Raw genomic sequence first — 20,549 nt, 5'->3', positions numbered from 1 at the left:
AGGATGAACAGTTTATCCCCCTAGGTACCATATTTCCATATTTCGAAGCATTGGAATAATACATGTCATACAGCAACATAAAAACAGGAAGACAAGTATCACAGCCCCTATAATCGGTGTTAGTAACTTAAAAGAAAAACATTCCCCCTGGCTCAAACAGTGATTCTAACCAGGAGAGAAAAGCCGGTGTATCTTTTATGCCTCTCTCTTTATTCACCTTGTCTTTTAGTTCTTTCAAATGCTGAATAGCGAGCGTAAGATTTCCGTAATCATCGTCATTAGCTGGAATATATGTACAACAGGAGTCTCCTACTAAAGCATAGACTCCTCCAGATGCTGCATTTTGAAGGTCCAGTACGAACCTGTTCTGAAGTGCCATTAATCTAACTCCCCTTAATTCTTGTTTGATAGCGTCTAAGCCTTCTAACGTGATATTAATAAAAGAGTACATTTCATAAAAAGTCGCATGGGTGAGGCTGTAGAATGAGGCTTAAAAGCACATATATAACAAGATGCATTACATTTCTTTAACTTTACAGTATGATTTATAAATTTATACCACAAATTACTCATATCCCCCTCATTATCAGTTTCATTCAGCCAGTTTGTATACAAAGAGGCTTCGTGTTTAGATTCTTCCTCTTTTGGGGTGGTGACAGGCTTCTACATAAAAAGGAAAAAGGCTGTGCACATCAGTCCCAAGCAGGTTATCCCCATCTGTCCTTGTGGAGACATCACTCCTGCGCTTTGCTCAGTTCGTTTGTGACCTTTTTACAGTGGGAAGCATGAATCCAGGGCACCATTTCTGTGACCTTCACAGCAGTGGCAGTGGTCAGCAGCACCTGGTACAGCCCCCTCCACCTGAGTGAACACCATTTCTTTTTCCTGAAGTCTTTCACCAGAATCCAGTCTCCTTATTCACTCATTAGTTCTTACAGCACAGGTAAATCCCTGTGGGCTGGAGCCCAGCATAATCTTAGGCTTTTTTGGTCAACATTGGTCAACAGATTGGTCAACAACTGGGTAATAACTCTTAGAAAAATCTACACATTGTTCCCCTGCCTCAGCTGTGACGTTTTGCAGAACAATTCTAGCTGAAGTTGTAAAATTTCTCTTTGTTCCGTTCCTGCAAAACATCTTATTATGAACAAACAAACCACAATAATCATTTGCATCTAGGGGAATCACTCCCAAGGGTAACCCCCTTTAAAACTATATTGTTCTACCCATCAGGTTCTGCCACTAGATAAGAGAACCTTTCCCATGAAATCATTTTTTGACCTTCATGATCCTTTCAGGGCGTACAATTAGCACAGAAGCAGCAGCTTTAGTCCACATGTTTTTCAAACAGGATATTAACGATATGATCATAACGAATAATACCAGACCCACAAATATGTATTGAACCAGAGACCCTCTCCATGTTCCTAGCACAGACTGTAGCCATGCACCAATGCCCCAATCATCTGGATTATAATTATGATATATATTTTTCTTCATCATAGATGTGCTTTGCTAAGTCCTAGCAACCTACAATACTACAATAGGGAATTAGCAAATTCAACAATCCATTCGTCCAGCTAAATTCGTCCCTCCAGGAAGTTTCATTGATTGGCCCGTGATGATATCAAACAGGCTGTTACACAGTTCTGTTTGATCCAGCCCGCATCCCATGGCGTTCCTTCAGTCTGATGTCTAGTCGATCTTTCAGAGATCTGTTCCTTCATTCCACTGTTCCTGCAGACTGAGGATGATCTCAGTCCATCTCACTCCGAACAATGCAGCCACAGCCTGACACACCTTCCCCGTGAAGTGTGTTCCTTGATCATAATACAAGGGGCAGGGCAGTGCCCACCGAGGGCTTATCTCTGTTATCAAGTGTTTGGTAGACACAGAGGCAGTGGCAGCAACCCACTGGGAAAACAGATTATAAGAGCCCAGGTTTCCCTTTACAATTTTCAATTTCCCAGGTTTGAAAGGTTCCTCAGGAGCAGGCCTTTTGAGCTGTTGCACCCGCACCTGAACTGAGTTGAGTTCCTTTGATAAACATTACATCCAGATACCACATAAGTGGTTACTGCTTCAAACCCGGTTCTCACCCAGTTTTGGGTAACCGGCACACCATTTGACTCCCACCTGGGTGTCCAACAGAGTGCATTTGTCGGGCTATAAAGGGCATTAGGCTGTGAGGGCATGCAGGGCGTCTGGTGTGCTGTCAGCTCCACACCCCATCATCCTGCAGCCCCATAATCTTTTCTAACCATGTCCATTTCTCTGCTTCACAGAGGTCTCAGACTACTGTTCTACAAGTATTGCTCACCTGACAGTTGCATCTGCAAAGTTGTTCCCTCGAGTTACTGGAAACATTTCTTTATTATGTGATTTACACATTACCACAGCTACTTCAGTCAGTAGCTGCAAACCTTCTAATAGTTCAGAGATAAACCCAGCATTCTTAACTGGAGTCCCTGCCGTGTTGAGAAAATCCCTATTCCTCCACCACCATCCAAAATTGTGGCATGCACCAAATGTATATATAGAGTCTATATACATATGCAGCCATTCAAAACAAGCGGGGTATGCTGCGGTATAACACGGTGGGAGTGTCGCAGTATACCGCATCATACCGGACGCAAATTAGATTATGTTAATAGTATCCGGAATCACCTTGTAAAATCGCCAGGTGGAGCTAATAAAGGTTAACCTCTCCTGTACAGCATTTGAGCTGTCACCAGAAAACGTCAGTTTTGAATCCTGATCACTGCTGAGGGACAATCTTTATTCAATTAAGAATTTAAGGTGTATACTCTTTAGACTTTTAAATTTAAACAGTGTATTACAGCATGTTAATCATTAAACATTAAAAAGGCGGTATATTTTATAAAAGCAAGATTGTTCTGTTGGACAAAAGTACACAACCTACCACCTTTATCATAAATATTTTAATTATGCAGGAATATTTTATGCATCAAAGTCTTTACTGAAGATATTACTAAGAGTATTAATAATGAATGACCTTGGACAAGCTGTAAGCTCAAAGTATTACCCTGGTCCACATTCTTTGTAACCGTCTTTGTAAACGAAAAGAGTTTATTTTTTCATTGACAAAAAGTAACACCACAGCATTTAGTTGATCCGATCACGCATTCATTTCCAATCATACAATGTAAATCTTGAGAATCTCCAATTCACCATGCCTTTCACATGCTCATAAACGATTTTAATTTAGGAATATAAACATATTAATGTATGTAAACTGTACTGTATATTGCTGGTCTTGGTAGTTTAAAGAAAAAAATACACACCAGTATTCCATTTCTCCCTAAACATTTTAAGCATCAAAGTCTTACATGTTGTTATTTGGGAAACATTTTTACGTGCTCCTTCTGACCATATTAGGATTATATACTTTGTGAAAAGTGATAGTATTTTAACCTTTTCTGTGAATTCGCTTGTTATCTAACAAATGCATACTTTTAGAATTTGATTAACAGGGAATATAATATGGAATTGCGTATCTAAACAACTTAATAATGATATAATTATATTAATGTACTGTCTGGCGGAATAAACTGAAGAGGTTAGTTAATGCGACACGGAATTATTAAGAATTATCACCTCTTTTTACACTTGATAACAAATGAGAACATTCCACTCAGTGGGATGTTATCTCAAGCACCTGCTAATTCGTTTTACACCACTGGACGACAGGAGAATGTGACTGTACTGTATCTGTACAGAATGTATCTTTCAATCAATACAGTAATTGATTAAAATCGCAATCGTGTGTTTAATTAAATGCCTTTTTTGATTCACAATCTGAAAATGAAAACCGCGGTAAAGTCACCTTGAATTTAAAAAAACGATTTTGGCACGCCTGTAGCATTTTCACGAAACCTCCTAAAGTTATGAGAACACTTGCTTAAGTGTTAACTTTTGAGCTGACACAGTTTTGGAAAATGTTTCCTTCACGCTGCACTGTACAACATAGGCAACCAAGAGTCTCCAAAACAAAACAGAATTGACAGATAGGAGAAAATACCCACTCGTCCTGAAGTCCCCATAATCCAGCACTGAGCGTAAACAAAGTGTCTAAGTAGCGTGGGAATGCTAACCCTAACCCTAGCTGGAGTTTGAGCAATCCAGCACTGAGCGTAAAAAGATGAGTCAAAGTAACGTCTAATCGGGTTAGTTTCCTTAGAGCTGGTTCAGAGTTTGCTCAAGAGTTTACCTTTCACAGATGGGCAAAGAGGAAAGTTGGGGGTGCACGCTTCAAGGCGCCTTACAGCTGTAGGGAGTGATTCGAGACGATTGGTGGCGTGTGCTCGTTCCCATATACCGTACACCCCGGGGTGCAGTGCTAGGATGACGTACAATACCGCTTGGGCACGTAATGGCGTTATATGCAAGTGCGGGACGTGAGGGTTTTCGTTTGTTCGTTTTGTTTTGCTCTGCTTTGCTTTGTTTCGTGGTCAAGAGGCGTAAGGTAAGTCGTAATCCAGGGAGAACACTGGTGGCAAACAGTCCGAGGTGAGAGGCGAGGTCCAAAGTCAAAAAGGCAGAAGGGGAGTCCAATATCCAGAATAAACGAGGTAATGGAAAAAACGCCAGGTAGAGCTCTCAAGGAATAGACTCAATACCGGTCAGCTGGAAGCAGGTAAAGATGGTAAAAATAGCACTGTGTACCGCACGGTGGAGTGTGTGCAGGTGGGTTAACTCGTGCGGCAGCGTTTGTTAATAATCACCCACTGCTGGTGCTGATTAGATCGCTTAAGAGTTGGTCTTAACTGCCTGGCGGTCATGACAAGGTCCTCTTTAAGCTGTGGTTTAGTTTTGCATTCATGTGTTTCTAGAGCAGTTATTTATGGGGGTGGGTGGGTCTTTCACAGAGGCTCAGGACAAATCCCCCGCATGAAAGTCTACTGTGTGCGTTCAGACAGTCACAGGTCAAGAGCCAGGCAGGAGGACAATGGACAGAAGAGCCAACGAGCTAAAAATAAAAGAACGAATATGAAAAAGCCACCATCTTTTTCTTTTTGACATTTTCCGACATTCATGCAAGCCAAGACAAAGTTGCTCGTAGCTACTTGTGGATTCAAATACTCTATCGAGTGCTTTGATGAGTTTTTGCAATTTGATTGTCGTCCTGTCAGCCTGTTTCTGTTTTTTTTTTCAATCTAGTGATGGAAAGTAAGAGGGAAATGATGGAGCAATCAATAACCGCTCCGGAAAAATGGCAGAAAGAAATGGCCCGTCACTAAGGACATTTGTGAAGCAGAGGAGTGACATCACCACAAAGGCGACTTATTCTGCTGATCGTTTTGGTGAATAATGATTGAGGCGCGTTAAGAGAAAGGTAGCTGCGTCAGCATGCTTAGGCTGCAAAGGATAAAGCAAAGGTTTACTCCATGCTGAAAAGAGAAAAAAAGAAGCACAACGTTTCGGCTGTGGAGCCTTCTGCGCCATCTTCTTTAGCGATGGTGATGATGTTTACATTGGAAAAACTGAGACACGCATACCAGAGGGGCTTGAACCACCAACCTTTCAGTTAACAGCCAAATGCACTAACCGATTGCTCCACAGAGACTGACGGCCTTTTGTGCTCCCTACATTTGCAGGTTTATGGTCAAAGAAAACAATCGTTTGCGCTTCTTGTAGCCAGCAATATTTTTTCACTGACAACCAAGAAATTGATTTCATCTTTCACAAAATGTATGGATTTCTTCAAAAACAAGTTATTCCAGAAAGGAAATGAATTCTTGCATTAAACTGAACCAAGCTGTACATGTTTGTCTGAAATGATACATTTGGCACAACAAGACACGGAGAGAGGCACAGCTGGTATTCAGACCCAGGATCGCCTGCTTACTAGGCAGGCACTTTAAGCCACTAGGGAGCACCGCACTTTTACAGACACTTGGACACATCTGCGCTCGGTGTGCACTTAACATAATCTCTGAGCCCGTTGCCTCTTTCCCATTTAATAGCAGAACTGACGCCAAGAGAAATGATGAGAAATGGCATTTATCTGGCACTTCTCATGTCCATGGAGCTCAATGCCCTTGACACCTCCCCAAGGCGACAGAGCTGTGCATTCTTTGGCGACAACATTTTTTCTTTTGTTTTATTTCTATACTTATTGATAGAAAAAAAACGATATGTCATGTACTGTAAGGGAAATGTCTCTTTTCATGGGGAAAGATAGCACCAGCAAATGTTGTGTTTAGAAGAAGTGATTTAACATGACACGTGACCTAACATACCGGAGCAAAAGCTCACCCAGCAAGCCCTGCTTTACTTCTACAGGAGAGAAGTAGAGTCTGCAAGATGTTCAGCTGGGTAGCTATGTCAGCATGCCTCGGCTGCAAAGGAACAAGTAATAGGTTTATTGCATGCTGAAAAGAGAAGAAAGGAACCACAACGTTTCGGCCGTGAGGTCTTCTCACACCTGAAGAAGCCTCACACCTGTTAAAGGTTCCATGGTTTTCTTTATTCTCTTTTCAACATGGAATACACCTATTGTCTGCAAGATGTGACAATTTCACGGTGTTTTGGAAGAAAACCTTTTTTCTTTTAATTCAAAATCAATCGGAATTTCAGCACGACACATCAACACTTTTTCTGTTTTAAGGAGATGATATTTTAAACCTGATAAAAATAGTAGGAAACACAAGTTTCTTGCTGTGAAAATTTAGATGGGGAAGTGTACTACTGGTAGCAGTGTAGAGCTCTCTGTGGTGGAGTGCAAGTGCATGTTCTATGGGCCAGTGGAGTAATGGATAACGCGTCTGACCTCGGATCAGAAGATTGTAGGTTCGAGTCCTGCCTGGCTCGTGAGGCTTTTAAACCTCTCAGGTTCCTCGGTAACAGGTTGCCGTCATGTATATGAACTATAGAAAAGCATTTGCCACAACCCTTAAATTAGCACGCAAGTGTGGGCTAGTTAACACAGAACTGTATGGAGATCATCTCCAGCTCCGAGCTCAATTGCAATGAAAAAACATGCAGAACAGAACTGGAGAGCAGCTGAATTTGTGCTCAGTAGGGTTGGGAGGACTCAGCATTGCTATTGTTCTAATTGGCATGAACTGCAGGGGATCTGAATCAGAACATGTCAGTTAGTTCGATCATTGCGTCAATATGTAGGCCACGTTAATATAGAATTATTACTTTGTCTGTCTCGTCTTTGTATATAGCTGAATGTCCCTGACAATTTCATGTTAGTTTTTAAGAACGACATTGGTGCTAATATATACATATATAGCATATAAGGAACACGTAAAAGTTGAGTCCATGCTGAAAAGATAAGAAAACCGCCACAAGGTTTCATCTTGGAATAAATCTTTACTTGTTGTTTTGCAGCCTAGCCATTCTGACCTAACTCCTCCCTTGAAATTCCCTAACAGATAAGGGTACGTAACGGCTCATGCGATGCTCAGTTGCAATTTGTCCCAAAACAAACAAGAACAGCAGCTGAGGGTTTGAGTTTGAACATGCACTGTATTAAAGCAGCTTTTATTTCCATTGATAAATGCTAGATATTCCTACAGAGATTCTCCAGGTGAGTAAGCGATTCCTGTTTCTGTTTCTATTTCTGTTTCATATATATATATACAGTATATATATATATGTTACATGTGTCTCTGCAATAGTATAAATGTGTTATACACTATCAGGGGCTGCTTTTTTGTGCACCTCATCTACAACAAGGGTTTTTTTTTCATTTATGTTTGTGGACCTTCACCATTTGAGGAAGTGAGTTAGATAAGAAAGTTACAGGTATGGTGAGCAATGACTGACAAAGGCACGTACTGCGTATTCCTTACAGAAGTGTAAGCAATTTGTTCTAAAAAACACTGACTAAAGTCCAACATCGTTAGCAATCTTATTACTTAAACAGAATTAACATCAATAAACTGTAAGGTGCTGGTACATGCGAGTAGATTTGATCTTCTATTAAACAAAAATGCAATTACAGCTCTAAAAAGGTCAACCTAGACTTCTGTAACAGATCTGTTCAGGTCATCGCTGTTCCTCTGACCTTGTGAGTCTTTGGAATTTTAAAAGGGTATTTTGCTTGCCTTTCATGTGGTCTGTGTACAAGTCACTGTGGCGTATGCGGTCCTACACAGCCTTGCTATAGACGTGACGAGCCTCCGCTATGTTGCAATGGAGAACAGGTTCAGTACGGAGCTGCCGAGAAAATTCAGCTGGAAAGCTCGTTGCAGAAAAGCATCGTTATCTGTGTCCAGCTGCAAAGCGTCCTTCGTGGGTGCTGAAGAATCGATTTCACAGGCTGCGGGTCCAGGCGATTTAGAGTGTTAAAGGTCCCAGCGAAAACGAAACGGCACTTGTCCTTTTACACGCACCCACGCAACCAAATGCAAAGGACGCCGTAGTCGGTAGGATTTGAACCTGCGGGGGGAGACCCCAACGGATTTCAAGTCCGTCACCTTAACCACTCGGCCACAACAACAGCGAGCGCCGCGGCCGCTGCCTTCTTGCTACAATCGAACAGGGAGTGCGAGGCGGCGGCGGCGGCGGAGGCAACTTTTTTCAAGTTCGCTCTCCGTTTAAGAAACCTTTTACGCCATACGTGCAAACACACACACACCTCAGAGGACTTAAGGGTGGCTTCAAGTTGGAATGATAAAGTCTCCCCGTTCGGACATGAAAACAGAACGTTCTTAGACAGAAAGCAATCAACAACGGAGACATGTGGACGACGATTTTAGTCACTGCACTTTGAATAGCATTTTTAGTCCAGTTACAGGAGATGCACCAATGGCCCTTGACCTACGCTCTTACCAATGCCTTGAACATTCAAACAAAACAGCCCTCAAGTCCTGCAGTTTAATATAACGCTGTTACGTGTCGAGGCAGTATTTGACTCTGTCCTACCGTTGAGACACGGGGCGTATATGGAAACGAACACATGCTACGGATCGTCTCTAATCAGTCCCTACAGTTGGAAGGCTCCTTGAAGCGTGCACCCCCATCATTCATCTTTGCGCATCTGTGAAAGGTAGACTCTTGAGCAATGTTTGAGCCAGCTCTAAGGCAACTAGTGCTATTGGACAGACACCTCTGGAAGATCCTAAGAGTCTCTTAACACCACTTCCAGCAGCAAGCTTAATTGTTCACTGGAGGTCTCCCACCCAGGTACTGACCAGGCAAAGAATCACCAGTACATTGAATGTGGAAGTTAATCCTGAAATCCAATTACATATCTCAAGGTAAGACAAATCCATAAGAACATGTCTTAGTATTACTTCATTTACATTAGTATGGCACTGAGATGGTGCTCTTCTTTAAGCTGTGGTTTACAGATGCAGCCATTCAAAACAAGCGGGCGATACCGCAATATTTTGCGGTGCGCTTTACTCAGTCTACCACGACTTACCGTAAATTCTCCTATAGTACCGCAATTAAAATAATAGTATCCGGAATTTCCACAAGGTGGAGCTAATAAACTCATCCTCTCATGTTTGAGCTGTCGCCATCAAAGTCTTTACCGAAGATATTACTAATAGTATTAATAATGAATGACCTTGGACAAGCTGTAAACTCAAAGTATTGCCCTGGTCCACATTCTTTTTTTCATCGACCGTCTTTGTAAAAGTAACACCACAGCATTTCGCAATCACGCATTTGTTTCCAATCATGCAAAGCACAGTAATTTTTGAAAATCTCCTATTCACCATGCCTTTCACCTGCTCATAAAAGAGATCAGTTTAGGAACATAAACACAGTACTGTATGCAAACTGTACTATATACAGATGCAGCCATTCAAAATGGGTGGGGTATTTCGCGGCATACCCCGGTCGGTGTGTCGTGGTATCACGCGGTATCACGCGGTTAATCGCGTCATTTGACGTCATGCTGGAAACTATCCGGCGTCACCTTGTAAAACCGCCAGGGGGAGCTTAACCTCTCATGTACAGCATTTGAGCTTTTAATTTTGAACTGTGTATTACAGCATGTTAATCATTAGTCATTAAAATGTTGGTATATTTTATGAAAGCAAGATTGCTCAGTTGGACAGAAGTACACAACCTACCTTTATCAGAAATATTTATGCATCAAAGCCTTTACCGAAGATATTACTAATAGTATTAATAATGAATGACTTTGGACAAGCTGTATACTCAAAGTATAATTTCTTTAGCACATTTGTACAAGCACTTGGAATCTGTCCAAGCCATACTTTGTCAGGCATTTTGTTTTAGTTCAACGGGCATAAAAACTCCCTTGCTTTTAACAGGGCGTTTCATAATTTTTAACTACGAAAATGATTTAAAATGCGACACTTATCATTCAACTAGAGCTCAAAATATCACAAGGATCCTCAAGAGCACAGCAAAGACTATTTTAAAAGATACTTGTATGAGATACATGAGAATCCAGGCTTTTTTATCAACGCTTTCTTTTCCGTATACCAGATTTTATGGAACCACTTCAGAAGGGTGTCAGCCAGTCAGATTCCAGGAATCGGTACTTTAAAGGAAAAATACACACCGGTATTCCATTTCTCCCTAACGATTTTAAGCATCGAAGTATTTAACTAGCATGTGAAATAGCGTGTGAAAAAGTGGTAGTTTTAAGCTTTTCTGCTAATATAATATGGAATCGCGTATCTAAAGAATTTAATAACGATATGATTATATTCGTGTACTGCGACAGGGCTGTGTAGGGCTGTTTCGCCTCCATCTTCATGCGACTTCCCTTGTAGCCTACTGGTCTACGTGCGCGATTACCAACTCACAGGTTGTGTGTTCAAATCCAGCTGGTGCTGGACTCTTCTTTTAACAAACATTTCTTCGAAAAAATAGAATAGCAATATTATGAACAATCAATTGACTTTTATATTTCAAAATATCACAACATGATCGATTCTAAGTCATTTTTGATAACAATGAATAGTCACCTTCTTCCCTTCTGACAATGGTCACTGCTTCTGCTTCCTGCTTCTATTGTGTGTGTGTGTGTAATAGAGTAAATTTTTATAGAGAAATGGAGGCTGGACAGTATGCGTTACAATATAAACATTTATATTGATTTAAATCGTGTTTTGATTTAAATCGTAAACGCGTGTTTAATTATATGTGTTTTTTTAATCATAATCAGGCTAATGCAACATAAATTGATACAGTATCTTTGTCTTCTAAGTATTGTTGTAACAGAAGAAATAAGGTTCTTGATCCCGAGATGAAGTAAAACAGATGAGTTTATTGCATGCAAGGAACAATAAAGCCGAAGTCTTGTTTCCCGCAAGAAACAACAAAACCGAAGTATTGTTCCCCGTACTGTTACAAACTTTTGGGTTATATAGTGTTTTCTTCTCCGTTTCTGACGTCACTCGGTCTGATGGTAAAGAGGGGGGTTCATGGTATTTGGCCAGTTTACGATGTTCTGGACAAATGGTCAGTTTAACATTACACCCAGGGGGTTCCTAGCTTGCATCTGCAATCCTTATCAGTTAACCCCCCTTTCCTGCCATAAACCCCAGCTTGTGACTTGAAAGTCTAAACCCCCTACAGAAAGGATTAAATTCAAACCCCGTCTCCACATCTTTCTTCAGTATCTTAATAAAGTGAAGGAGCTGCCCCTTCGCCAAGGCGGCGTGGGGCAGAATGGACAACATAATGCAACTCCTGGAAACGAATGCGGTGCTCAGCTACCAGTACATTCTGCTGGGGCTGGCACCTACCGGACTGGACAGGGGGACGCAGTTCCTGATGTGGCTGCTGCTGTCCCTCACAAAGAAAGGCCTGTGGGACGCGAGGAACAATCTCATCCGGCACAACAACAAGTGGGGAGCGAGGGAGCTGAAAGAGAGGATCCTGGCGGACCTCAGGAGGAGGATGAAGCGCGACGTTGCTAAATGGGGTTTCCCCACGGCAAAGGAGCGCTGGAAAGGCCTATGGACCCTGTACAGGGATTAATGGTTTACAGCAAGCGGTAGGGTTTGGAGGGACTCTCATAATAGCGCAAATCCGCCCACCCTTGCAAGGATTGATAACGGACAATCACCGCCGTTCCGCCGATGTTTTAATTTTGTGGAGTGTTATCGTGTGAGATGTTTCCTTTTGAGATGTGTTTTTTTTCGGAATAAAGTATATTTTATAAGAAAAAAAAAAGATTGTACCATAAAGATTTCCATGAAGAGGACTATGGTTTCCTGCAGGACTATGCCGGTAGGAGGACCAGGTTCCACAACTTCAAGGGGCTGTGTCGAGGCGATCCACAGTACTGTCAGGACCAGCCGTGGCAGTTTTAGGATTCCCATTCTGGAACATAGATGAGGCACATGGTACAGTTCCACTATAATTTTGAATATATTTTCCTAGCAGGACCTACAGTACAGTACCTAACTACCTGCAGCTACAAAGGGGCACCCCCCTCTTTGATCGGGTTTGGACGTTTAACCCTATTCTGTGTTATCCGGCGCCATTTGAGGTGGGCGATACAACCGGAGGTGGTTGCGATGCACCCACTTGTAGACCAGAGATTGCCTTCCCTTCTCAATCTGAATTCGATAAGCTACCGGTGATACCTTATCGACAATCTCGTGGGGTCCTGTCCAACTGGGTAAGAACTTCCGGGCCACCCCTGTGGGTTTGGCAAATTGGAAGTACAGGACCTTGTCTCCTACTTGGAGTTCCTGGTTAACTGCCTTTCAGTCATAGTATGCTTTCCTACCCTCTGCACTCCTTCCCAGATTGTTCTGGGCAAAAGCAAAGGTTGCCTGCAGATGTGCTCGCAGGTCTGACACATACTGATGGGCCGTAGCAGCCCCCGTCGTGCTCAGGTCCTCCACCCCATAAAGACAGTGTAGGGGAAGAGTCATCTTCCGACCTGTCATCATCTCAAAAGGTGGGACCCCCGTAGAGCAATGGGGCGTAGCTCGGATGGCCATCAGAACCAGGGGCAGCTTAATGTCTCAGTCCCTACTGCTGTTGGAGACAAACATTTTGAGCATACTAACCACCGTTCGGTTTGCCCTTTCTGCCTGGCCCGAGGATTGAGGGTGGTAGGAGATATGCAACTGGGTCTTGACCCCAAGCATATTCCACAGGGTTGCCATTACTGTAGCTGTGAAATGGGTTCCCCGATCCGAGACCACGGTCAGGGGGAATCCCCATCGACTGAACACATGGTTCACCAACAGCACTGCAGTTGTCTCTGCCGTGTCGTTGGGTGCTGGGAGGCACTCAATCCATTTTGTGAATGCACACGTAACAGTGAGGAAATATTTGTTCCCTCTGGATGACCTCACCAGCGGCCCCACCCAATCCATTTGAAGATTGGACCAGGTGAATGTCATGCCCTTTTTCTGGAGTGGTGCACGGTGCAAGGGCCGTGATGGTTGGAACTGGCTACACGTCAGACACCCCTTTACATACGCGGCGATGTCTTGGCCCATGTGAGGCCAGAATGCCACCTGCTGGATAGTGTCGTATGTAGCCTTGATTCCCCGGTGACCCCCACAGGGTTCGTCATGAGCGTGTTGGATCATGACCCCCCGATGACAGTGAGGAACTACCCACTTTGGGACACCTTGTGCAACTGGAACACAAACCAACAACCCCTTTATAATTTTTAGGTTGTCTTTCACCTCTGCCAGCTCCTTCAGCTCCAGAGACTGGCTCAGCACCTGCTCCGAAAGAGGTTGACGCACTGGGTCAGCGATATGCTGATACATTTGCCCAATTGCTGGGTCCTGTTTCTGCATTTCCGCAAGATCAGTGTTAAAACCCTGTGACCCAAGCACTACAGATTGAGGGTCAGCTCCGACATCCTGTCTAGCCCTGCTTGGGGTGACCGCCTTGACCTCAGCCACGAATTCTGGGGGTAGCCATTCCTGCTGGAACTGCCAGGGTTCACCCTCTAAGGCGCCAGATTTGGCCAACCGGTCAGCCTCATCATTCCCGTCTTTGTCGGGTCCCTTCACCTGGGAGTGTCCCTTCACCTTCCTCCAGTAAACCATCATTCCAGCCTCGGTCGTGAGCTTGTCACTGGCCAGGAACAACTCTTTGTTCTTTACTTCCTTGCCCCGGGCATTTTTCATGCCGTTACCCTTCCAATACGGAACGTGAGACACGAAGCTATGTCGGGCGTAGTTCGAGTCACTACAGATGACAAACTGTTTAAGGCCATGTGTCAGGGCCTGCTGGAGGGTGATCAGCACCCCAGCTACTTCCGCATACTGACTAGTCTTTGGTCCTAGCTTATAGCGGGTCGGCCCACAGGGAGTATTGTCTTGCCAGACTACTCCTACCCCTGCTAGCACCTGCTGTTCGTGGCGAAAAGAGCAACCGTCAACATAGGCCATGGGTAAGCTCTGGCCCACGTTCTCATCGTAGTACCGATGATTGTTCGGTAGCTCAGCAGCGGGAATTGTTTCTGGAGCTTCCATGTCAGTGTCACAGCCGTGACACACTTGGCCCAAAGCCAGGCCCTGTCCCAGGTACATTTTCTTGCTCTGTGCATAACGTACCTCTATCTCATAGCCTTGTAGGGCCATCATTCATGCCACAATCCTGCTATTTGACACCCTGCCCGCTTTCAGTCTCTGGCTATGCAGGAATGTCACAGGTTGGTGGCAGGATTCGATGATGATCTTTTGTCCCCCAACATAACTACGGAAGTGTTCTACCGACCAGACCGTAGACAACAGGGCCTTCTCGCAGTCCAAGAACTTTTGCTCCACTGGGCTCAGGGCTCGACTGGCATATGCCACCACCCTTCACTCTTGGTTATATTCCTGACTCAGAGCAGCCCCAAGGCAGTGCTCTGAGAACCCTGCTTCAAGGTAGAAGACCTTATTTTTGTCAGGGTAGGCCAAGCTCGGCGCACTACCGAGTCTGCGCTTCAGCTCCATCACAGCCTGTTCTGGGGAAGGCCCCCACTCAAAGGGCACGTCTTTCTGCAACAGCTTGTGGAGGGGCCTTGCTATTTCAGCGTAATCCTCAATGAACTGCTGGGAATAATTACATACTCCCAGAAAGCTGCGCAGTTCAGACAGGTTAGTGGGCGACTTCATATTCTGGATAGCTTGGACTCTGCTGGACTGTGGCTGTATGCCTTGGGCTCCAACCAACAGTCCCACGTACTCCACTTGGGTCCTACACCACTGTCCCTTAGCCAGGGACAGTTTGGCCCCTGCACAGGAGAGCTGGGTCAACACATGCCTGATCTCGGCCATGTGTTCTTCCCAGGTCTGACTCCTCATCAGAATATCGTCCACATAGACCAGGTTGCCCCTGGCGGCTGCATCACTCATGGCTTTGTGCAGAAATATGTTGAACTCCGCTGGGGAGTTGGAATACCCAAAGGGGCATCAATTCCAGGTAAACTGCCTGTTTCCAAAGGAAAAGGCCAGTTTGTACTGGTCTGTTGGTTCTACCTTAAGGGTCCAGAACCCATTGGCCACATCCACTGTGGTGAAATATTTCGCTGTTGTCACCTTGGCTAACTCCTGATCTAGGTAGATCATTGGCCATCGTGACAAAGGAACCTGTTTATTCAGCTGCCGGTAGTCAATGGTCAGACGCCATTTACCATTGGGTTTCAGCACCGGCCACAGTGGGGAGTTATAAGTGGAGTTACACTCCCTTATGATCTGAGGCTCTAGTAGAGCATCCAACGTCTGCTTTATGGACTCGTATGCCGTGAGGGGAATGCGATACTGCCTGACATAGGTTGGGCGGGCACCAGGGGCCGTTGGAATGCGCACTGTGTTCAAATCCGTCACCCCGCAGTCATAGGCGTCCCGTGCAAACACTTCCCGGAAATCCTGGAAATTCTGACGCAGCTGCTGACGCTGGCTTTCCGTTTCCAGGGCATCTGCCTTGCCAACCTGTTCCTGTACCTGCTCTAGGAACCCCGCTTTTGACGGCATGGCGGTATCCCGGGTCGTACTCTCGGCTGAGTGGTCCATCGGAACACCTGCGTGTACTGTGTACACAACCATCTCATCCTTATCGCTAAGGTCCACCCTGCACACCTCCTGGTTGCAGAATCCCTCTATTGGCATAATTGCAATCATCAGCCGGGGGTAGGTGTAGTACACCTGCTCGGTTCCCCCCTCCCTGGCCAAGGGACCAGGGAGCTGCCCCAGTACTGGGATGGCTAGTTCGAAATCATAGAAACCATTGTCAATTACCAGTCCCATGTCAGTGCGAGCAGGGATTTTGACATCTTGTTTTGCTATGTTCTGCACCAACAGGCAGGTGGCTCGGCCATTCCGTTCCAGTCTGGGGGTACAACAGACTGCTAGGTTCAGTCTGATAAACTGAGCTGATGGTTGGAAGAAAACCATCTCAGCGTCCATTCTCTGTCCCTTCTTTAGGACAAGGCGTACTGGAAACCCTGCTGTTGACGCAGGAACGATCAGGTCTGATTCGTTTACTACCTGGCAGGCCTGAGGAATCGTCTGACCTGACCGAATGTTCTCGGGGTCACCGCTTAGAGAGTGGGCATCTGGGTCCACCCGTGTCCACAGCACACTGTTTACTGTGTCCAGCTGGGCGCCCAGTCGAACCAATAGGTACTTCCAATAGGAAGTAGTGAGCAAACTTCCTTTTTCCGATGGAGATGGAAGCTACACAGCTTCCTTTGCTCCAAATGGACCTATGAGATGGGGGTGCCCACCACAGAACCTGTGACTGCGTCACCAGGGTCACCTGACAGCTTGGCGACAGGTCCTCGAACAGACCTTCACTGATTATGGACTTCTCAGAGCTGAGGCTAAGAATTACATCATCAACCTGCACTTCTGCCACCTGGACCCCCTCCCACCACCATGGGGTGGTATTCCTGGACCCCCTGAGGTACCAGGGTGCACAGAAAGGACTCCCATTCATTACCGGACAGGGAGATCCACTCTTCTTCAGGGATGAAAAGGGGGTGTGCTTTACCTGGCGGGTCAAGCAGCTGCTCGGAGCACTGCTCCTGTAGTTGGGAGACCGTGGGAGTGCTGGCCTGGGCAGGACTTCCCTGTAGTTTTGGAAAGCAAGAAGAGACATTTATTCTCGTCCAGAGGAACCAGGAGGAACCTCCAACTCAGCTATAGTGTTCAGTGGGCACTGTGTGATCACAGCATAACCACTGAATCCCCCTTTTTGCTGTGCAACAGGCTTAGGGTTTTTGACCTGAGCCCACAATTTTCCACGCTGGCAGTCCACCAGAGGCTCCAGCCTGTCAAGCAGGTCTTGGCCAATGAGTAGTGGCTCTGTTTTAAACCTAGAGATGTAAACAGGATGCACCACGTTCATTGGCCCGAACCTAAGTGCCACCCAAACTCGGTGTGTGATCCTGGCATGATCCTGGGTATAGCTGGAAATATCTATCTTACACGGTTCTACCTTAAGTCTGATGCCTTTTCCTTTCGCTACTCGTTTGAGCTCGCTGAGTAGATCGGCTGACATCAAACTAATTTCAGCCCCAGTGTCAATCAGTGCTTCTCTATCTAAGACGTTTTCAAGAGAAACCTTGATATAAATACGCCTTGCTTTGCCTTTCTGGCTGAGATTCCCTAAGAATTGTTGGAAGCCTGCCTTTTCTTTGACTTCAGGGGCGGGGTCAGCGCCCAGCTCAGAGTCACAGCCTTCTTCCAGGCAGGAACCCTCCCACCCAATCAGATAGACTGAGGGAGGGGCTTGGGACGGATCCCCGCCTCCTCCAGTGAGAAGGGGCGTGGTCCCCCTAAGCTCATTCACACTTCCGGCATTCGGTGCGGAAGGTTTACCCTGTCCTGATCTCTCAGGCAGGGCTTGTTCAAGCCTGGCCAGGCGGGCTGCAGTCGACTCCCTTCGTCCAGTCTTATGATAGGCTCTGCCTGAGCCCTTGCCTTCCCCGTAGCGCTCACGGCGGCTCTGACGCTTAGTGCGGTCCTGCCTGCCTATTTTGCGCCGGGGCTTAGCGAGCTCAGGAACCTCAGCTGCCTCGAGCTGAGGCGAGTCGTCAACCCTGCTGGCTTTAGTGGCGAACACGGCCGTTTTAGCAGGTTTTCGCTCTGAGGAAGCAGAGACTTCAGCTCCCCAGGCTTTTTGAGCCAACCTTCTAATGTCAGCCATTTTCATCGCTTTTGCATCAGTGTGCATCACAATCATTTTCCTGACTGAGGGATGCAGATTAGCAATGAATAAACCTTTGAAATTCACGTTCTCTTCGCAACCCTCTTCATTCCGCCCTGCAAAATAAGTGCGCCTAAGCCTCTGATAATAGTCGCGAGGGGCTTCAGCTTTTTCGTGCTTAATATGGTGCACAGCGGCCACGGCAGCTATGGGATCGATAAAAGCCGAAAATTCTCCGATCATTGCCTGACACAGCTCCTCAAAGCTATTACAGACCTCCGGTCCTTGTCTAGACATCCACTCGTGGACCGCTCGGCTGGTAGTTTTCCTTACTAACATAGCCTTTTCCTGTTCGGACGCTTCGGGCATAAACTGCAAAGTATATCTCAGCTCATCGATGTAGGTCTCCACATTATTCCCTGACACTGACGGGTCAAACCTTTCTACATCTTTGGCTAACTGCCTCAGGGAGTGGAGGTTAATTTTTACGGTTTCTCCGCGGGCAGGGAGACGGCCGTGATCAGGAGCAGGGGGTCTATGTCTGAACTGACTCGCCCTTGCGTTTCGCGCAGGACTCGGCGATCTCCCCCATGCCGATCCGACCACAGACCCTGGCCGGGAGAAACCTCCTCCCGGCGCGCTGGGTGAGCGCTCCGGGCTGCTAGGTGGGCTGGCATGCAAGTGGGATCTAGTCTATTTTGCTTCCAGTACGGCAGCATCTGACTCCTTTTGCCTTTCCTGGCTGAGCTCATTTAAACTCTCAATTTCTTTTTCTTTTTCTTTCGAGCTCGCTTCCAGGTCTCTCCTAGCTACCTCAGCCGCAGTTTCTCTAGCAGACAAGTCATCTAATTTACCTAAAACTTCCCTGAGTCAGTCTTCACTTTCCTCATTTTTCACTCTCTTTTCTCTGATTATATCCAACAACTCAACTCGCTCCGCCTTATATCTTTCTAGCGTTCCCTGAAGCTTTTGAAACTTTGTCAGCTCAGACAAAGACAGTTCCAGCTGTTTAGCTAGATTTAAGGTGAAACTCGATAGGACCAGAACTGCTTTCACAGACCCTCCTGTGTTAAGCTGGTTCGCTACCTTAGCTACTAAATCTACTTGCAGCTTCTCAATATCATCAAAGTTCAACTTTTCGATACCACTCCAGTAACCAGGATTGTCGTCGCTAGAAATAGTACTTATAAGCGACTCCACTTCAGACATTTTAGCAGCCATTGTCATTACGTCTGTAGGGAAAACCGGTTCAGGGACGCCAAATATGTAATCATAGTGGCTCTCTGAAGGCACCAGTTCTGTAGGGTTTGGGCATTTACTGAGACAATTATTAATTGTAGCAGTAAATCACAAAGTTGATTCTTTTGATGGCTTTAGAATCCAACCATGCGATATAACTCAAACAACGCACACACACAGGTACTAATACACGAGGATACATTTATTAATACATAGAATATGCATATAAACCTAACAGATCTTATCGAGAGGGTTATCAGAATACAAAAGGTATATATTCAATCAGTTACAAAGTGTTACACATATCAAGAGGACATACGTTCAGTATATCATTCATTAAGACCGTTTCATAAATGAACTTGGTTACAACTTCTACATTAGATACTCAAAACAAGTACATAACTCTTAGGAATTAAATTGATATCAACTGGTTGGGATAACAATTGAATTCTCGAGCTGTAATGCATTGAAGTTGAATACTCATCCAATCTTTGGGGATTCAGATCTCCTGCGGACTCAAAGAAGCAGTTGCAGGCTGTTGCTGTCCAATCCGCGCTCTCTGGCTCCGTGCCAGGCTGTGCTGTGCGGCTTGCGACGGTGCGCTGCTGATGCTCACTGTTGGCTTTAACTAGCAAAGTTTGTGCACAGGAGAAAAGATGACTGTGGGTCCCAGCAAGTCAGGAAGAGGACCGGTTCGTTCCTGATGAAGAGCTAGTTCTGAATAGTGATTCAGCTGTCCACAGTTCCGACCTGTTCACAAGGCCTGCTGCTGGTTACTCTCTGGCAACCTCCACTCTAGACTCTTAGAACAAAGGAAGGTTCTGGCACTCGGACATACTGGCCGTTCCATGGTTGTCCGGGCTGAGTCTCAGGATGGTCAGGAGGCGCGCTGCGAGAATGTCCTGCCCTTGGGATTCTCCTTTGAATTCCCTTTAGAATTGTTGAATCTGAATCTGAATCTGAATCTTGTTGAATCTTCCCTTCTGAATCTGAATCTCTAGGCTCTCTGTGTTGCCTGTTTTTACCTGGAGGAACTTCAGCTCATTGATTGGCTGAAAGTTCCATGGGCATCAGAGTCCCATGTGGGTTACTCGGCCCTACCAGTCCCTGATTGGTTGATCAAGGTGAGATATGAGTCACTTACTCCTGACACTTAGTAATGCAGTCCAGATGTCCAACTGGCACTCCCTAGACAGATAGGCGCCAATGGATGACCATTGATCATGATA

General features: G+C 45.5%; 1 non-coding gene across 1 annotated transcript; it reads right to left on the bottom strand.

Annotated features, from left to right (window-relative positions):
• Window positions 1-8,394: 8,394 nt before the first annotated feature.
• On the bottom strand, window positions 8,395-8,476 carry trnas-uga (transfer RNA serine (anticodon UGA)). The gene has a single exon. It is a non-coding gene; the product is annotated as a tRNA-Ser (tRNA).
• Between the last annotated feature and the right edge of the window lie 12,073 nt (window positions 8,477-20,549).

Source organism: Lepisosteus platostomus, unplaced genomic scaffold (assembly GCF_059453375.1).
Source record: "Lepisosteus platostomus isolate fLepPlt1 unplaced genomic scaffold, fLepPlt1.hap1 Scaffold_95_H1, whole genome shotgun sequence".
Lineage (NCBI taxonomy): Eukaryota > Metazoa > Chordata > Actinopteri > Semionotiformes > Lepisosteidae > Lepisosteus > Lepisosteus platostomus.
The sequence above is the reverse complement of the archived record's forward strand: the minus strand, read 5'-3'. Positions and strand labels throughout refer to the sequence as shown.